Below are 6,009 nucleotides of genomic sequence, written 5' to 3'. Positions count from 1 at the left end.
AACTCTGTAGTAAAATAAGCCAAAATTAGAGAATGTCTTCTACTTTTAGAGCAAATATTTCCACCTCTATTATACAGGAAAGAGAGTCATTTAGATCACTTCCCAAATGAGATATCCCTTTCTAAATAGCACATGCCACAACAGTTTGATGATGAACCCAGACTTTAGAGGATTAGTTCAATTTTTCAAATTTTAAGCTGAGATAAAACCCACAGTTCTAAGCAAATTATCTTCCTTCTGGAGGAGAAATGGAATCCTTATATTTTTCATTCATATAACATAGAAGCTTAGGGTTGGAAGGGGTTTAATTTACATTTAAAGTCTCAAAGATTACTTTTTCCAAGCTATTTGATCCAAGAATGATGGGCTTCTTCCTGATTATTTAAATTTGGTCATTTTGAAGTCTGATTCAGAAGTTAGGAAGTCTTGGCTTAGTCAGGGGCTGCCAAACTATAACATCAAAGAATTAAGCTTAGTTCAAAAATAAAAACAGTGAATTCTGATTGAGTGCTAAACTTGGCAAGTATCTACATGCAAATTATTTGCCTTCCATAAAATGGGTTTGATACATCTTTAGGAAATGATGCCCATTAGCTTTTTAGATTGATTAGAGGTGGTTCTAGTTCAAAGTTGACATTTTCAATTAAATGCTTATAGTGTAACTATTAATACTGAGAACCTGGGCTGTGATATATAGGGAAAAGTGACTATAATAAGATGAATCTCTACTATTAAGTATTATGTAATCATTAGAAAAATTCATTGAGCACTTAATATGAAAAAATTCCTTTTATTGGCATAGTATAGCACATGTGCTTTTACGTAACATACTACTTTTACACTCCTATGTGTGACATATACATTTAAAATGCACAATCTATCATATACTTACAGTAGGTTTATAAATATCTTATAAATATTATGAATCAGGCTTATAAACTTCATATACTTGGTATATCAGTTCATGTTTAGTGTTTTAAATTTTTTTAAAAAATTAAATATTTATGAAGTAATACAATACTTACAAAACTTATGAACACCATTATTTAATCCACCACCACCATTAATTATTATATGATTGATTCATTTCTTCATCACCTCTATAATTATCTTTATCCCTTGCTGGAGTTGCAAGGCTGCCTACACAACCAAGAGGAGAAGAATTACTGTTTCAATCTGCAAAGTTATTTTTTGGGTATTGGAATATGGCACCTATGCGCACCTTGGAAGGTGATTTGATCTAAGCAGGAACTTTTCAGGATAAGCCTAGAAATGAAGTTTCATATGAAATTGTCTTGAGTCTCAACTGTAGGACTAGGAATTTGAACTTATTTTGACAGGAACTATTGTTGACTTTTGGGTAGAGGAAATAGAAAATGAAGCCTTGGCCTAAGGAAGATTGATAAATCTTTGAATTGTTTTCATTTACTTCAATGTACAAATTCTACTTTGAATAATCGTTGAAATCTGACTTTTATTCTGAAAAAGTTTCCCTTAGATTTATTGAACTATGGTTGAAACATACAAATTGTACACATTTAAGGTGTATAAGTGTATGTACTTAAGGTGTACGATTATCTCTAAGGTGATATTTTGATATACATCTACATTGTGAACTGATTGCTGCAATCAAGCTAACGTATGCATTACTTCACAGTTTCTTCCTTTTTTTTTGGTGGTGTGACAACTTGAGGTATACTCTCAGCAAATTTCAAGTGTACAATGCATTATGTTCTCAAATTTTTAACAAAAATCAGGAAATTTAACAGGTAAAACCAAGAAAAAAGTGGAGAATTTGCCAATTGTGCTGATATTGTCATATCTAACCCATATCTAACTCTTCTTTGATTTGGAATATTTTCTCAGTGTCTTTTGTCTTTTATGATTGATGTTTTGGGAAAGGACAGGCCAGTTGTTTTGTAGAATATCCCTCAATTTGGATGCGTCTGACTGTTTTGCATTTTTTTTCAGCAGATGGACTACTTTGTAAGTTGTGCTGTGTCTTTCTCACTGCATTATACCTGGAAGCACTTAATGTCAGTTTGTCCCATTATTGATGGTAATTTTAATCACTAGGTTAGGGTGCTATCTTCCAGATTCTCCACATAAAGGCATGACTTCCCCTCTTTGTAATTAATAAATTCTCTGTGGGGAGATAATATAAGATATGCAAATAATCTGTTCCACCCAAACTTGCATCCAATGATTTTAGTATCCAGTGATGGTTCTTATTCGAACCAATTATTTGTATAATGATTGTAAAAGAGTAATTTTTTAGCTCTATGATTCCCTGTACATTTAATAGTTAGCTATCTACTTTAAAAAATGTTTTTTTTCCCTAAATTATTTGTTGTTTGTTTTGGTATCAGTGTGAACTCACAGATTATTTTTATTCAGTGTACTACAATCCATGACTTTCATGATTCATTTTGATGCCCAAATTATCACATGTTTGGGCACTGGAGGAAGCCCGATTTGGGTGGCTTCTGTGACCTTTTGCTATGTTTCCATCAGTTTTTGTGCCCTCCCTTGCTAGCTGGCACAGTAAGACGTCTCAGGTTCCAGATGTACTTTCCCTGTGTTTAGCGTTTCTCCTTTTAGTTGAAAATGGGATTTAGAAGACAAGAACTGGATGTCAGATGTGTCCACTACTACTGTGATGTCTTTGCTTCTAAGCTCTTTCAACAGATAGAATGAGAAATAGATTTTTCTTTCTTAAGAATTTATTTATTTATTTATTTTTTTTGAGAGAGACAGACATAGAGAGTGAGAGCACAAGTGGGGCTTGATCCCAGAACTTCAGGATCCTGACCTGAGCCGAAGACAGATGCTTAAAAGACTGAGCTACCCAGGTGCTCTGATTTCTTACTTACCTACTTACTTTACTTACTTACTTACGATTTTTTTTTGGGGGGCATCCCGGGTGGCTCAGTGGTTTAGCGCCGCCTTCAGCCTGGGGTATGATCCTGAAGGCTCAGGGTTGAGTCCCGTGTCGGGCTCCCTGCATGGAGCCTGCTTCTCCCTCTGCCTGTGTCTCTGCCTCTTTCTGTGTCTCTCATGAATAAATAAAATCTTTAGAAAAAAATTAAAATAAGATTTTATTTATTTGAGAGAGAGAGAGAGAGAGAGCACATGAGCACAGAAGCAGGGGGGGAGTGGCAGACAGAAGAAGAGGGAGAAACAGGCGCCCCACTGAGTAGGGAGTTTCTACCCTGTGTGGCTCCATCAGAGGACCCTGGGATCATGACCTGAGCTGAAAGCAGATGCTTAACTGACTGAACCACCCAGATGCTCCTACTTTCTTTCTTGAAGCTTAAAAATTATTAATTGTGGTAAAATACACATAAAAATTACCATTTTAATAATTTTTAAGTGTATAGTTGAGTAGTGTTAAGTATATTCACATTATTTTGTAACTAATCTCTAGAACCCTTTTCATCTTGCAAAACTAAAACTCTATGCCCATTAAACAGCAATTTACCACTGCCCTACTCCCCCAACCCTTCTCAGCTACCATTGGGCTTTCTGTCTGTATGAATATGACTGCTATATAAGTGAAATAATATGTTTTTATCTTTTTATGACTGGCTTAATTCACTTTAGATTTCTTTTTTAATCATGAATTCAGTAAGAGTATTTTTATTTTTGAAGCATTATGTCATAGATTTCTATTAAAGTTGATAAAACTTTTTTTGACAAATGCCATTTTAGAAATAAAATGAAACTTCCAGGTATACTTTTTATAGTTGAGTGTTGCCTAAGTATTTGGTATCTAAATATTTGTTAGTTCTATTAAATAATAAGTGCTTAGTTTGGTGACGTATGAATTGCATCTACTTTTCCTGAACACACTTGTTATTTTCTTCTGAAATTGTATGAGTAGTTAGAAAAGAGAATACTACTTAAGATCTATGCCTTTTAAGTAGGAAAGGGCTAACTGAATTTATAAGTAGTTAGTAAAACTATCCCAGATGAGCATGAATTGTGTTATCTTTTTCTAGCTGGAACATTGAAAAGTCAATCACTTTTAAAGAAATATCATATATTTCTACATATCTGTCTGTAGTTCTGACAGATATATTGGAATGTGAAATATCTAACATTCTAAGGAAATGTTTCAAATATGTGAGGTGATGCCTTTAATAACTCATCAGGGAAGTAAAAAATCACTGAAGGCCATAAAAGTTGAACGCCTTGGGACTACATGTGATTCATAAGATTTTTGGATAGATTCCCAAAGTCTGTGTTAGGCAGAATATTTGAACAAATTTGGATTTGATTTGTGAAAAATTTTCTTAACATATTATATTCAATTATGTATTTACCATGTAATAGTGAAAGCTGTTTGAACTTACCAGTTAAATACGAGCAAGACATTCTAACCACGTCCTATCTTTCTATGTAGCTAAATTTTTCAGTTATATTACAATGTACTAGTTCTTTTTTAAAAAAAGATTTTATTTATTTATTCATGAGAGGCAGAGAGAAGCAGAGACATAGGCAGAGGGAGAAGCAGGCTCCCTGTGGGTAGCTCGATGTGGGACTCGATCCTGGGACCCGAGGATCATGATCTGAGCCAAAGGCAGATGCTCAACGACTGAGCCACCCAGATGCCCCTACAATGTACTAGTTCTTTAAAGTGATATAAATTAGTGCTATCTTTTGGATTTTGACTGAAGAGATTTGAAGAAATTCACAGTAGAATAAGAGGCCAGGCAGTGGGGAGTGGAAATTGGTGTTCCAAATCAAGTTTTCATTTAGGCTACTTAATCACTGGACTAGAATGGAGGGCCCCTTGGTACCTTTATGTTCCTCTAGTCCCAAATTCTTTAACTCTCTCTTACAAAGATCACCAAACCTATATCCTCATTCTTACCTAAGGCTTATCTTACCATCTTTAGAAAACTCTGCTAGAAAATGATTGCCTCCTTATCCTGGTCCCATCCATCGGAGCCATAGAGAAATGTTTTCTCTCTCTTCCACATGACCAGACTTCAAATATTTAAAAACAGTATGATTTTATTTTCATAAATTGGGGTCTTTCATCACTCTAACCCAAGGCGCAACTCAAGAGGCGGAACAGACGCAGAAAGGGTAAACAAGGAGAATTGGCAGAGTTTAGGACCTGTTCCCCCATGCCATAAATCAGAAGATTTGCTGGTTCTACCAGACAGGTGTGGCTCCCCCATCTCACTGTCTCGTGAAGCTTCTATTGCCGGTCAACTTACTGCAGGTATATTCCAAATTCCATAACCAACAGCACTTTGTTGCTTTTAATGGAAAGAAGTTGGCACTTGTGAATAAACAATATATATATATATATATATATTATATATATATATATTTTTTTGTAGCATCATAGGGATGAGCATAACTTACTATTTCACAACTAAGCAGAGCACTGGTAATTATCATTCTTGTTGAAATTATAGGACTAAGTGTGAAGGTCAGTATGATCATTGTTTAAGTTAGAACATTGACTTTTCTACTTACGTCATGTTTGGAGTGCTGATTGCCATAAAATCATATAAAAGCTGTATAAGACATGAAGAGTGAACCTAAGAACTCAGGAAGAATGCCTTGAATTTACTTCTAGTATTCTCACTCTCTAAATGATCTTACTAGCTTGTGCTCCATAGCAGGTGCTGATGGTACCTGCCCACCCAGCAGAAACCTGACTTCTCTATGGGACCCATCCTCCACAGGCCCATGTGTTTGTTTCAGCGAAGGAAGGCTCCATATCCAGCCCCTGGGACCAATGCTAGTGATTTTTGAAGTTGGAAGGAGCATATTTTAGGAATTTTTGGTAAGCGAACTCTGTGGTTTTTTGGACTCACTCATGCATTGCAGGACATTTAACATCCCTGATCTTTGCTGTTTAACTTCCAAAGTATCTCCCATTGCTGTGACAACTAAAAATTCTCCAAAGCATTTCTAGATGTTCCATGTGAGCAGGGGATGGGAGGAGAGAGTAAGTAGGCATGCTGAGGGGTTGGTTAGTAGTAGTCC

Source organism: Vulpes lagopus, chromosome 1 (genome assembly GCF_018345385.1).
Source record: "Vulpes lagopus strain Blue_001 chromosome 1, ASM1834538v1, whole genome shotgun sequence".
Taxonomy (NCBI): Eukaryota; Metazoa; Chordata; class Mammalia; order Carnivora; family Canidae; genus Vulpes; species Vulpes lagopus.
Note: the sequence above shows the minus strand (reverse complement) of the source record.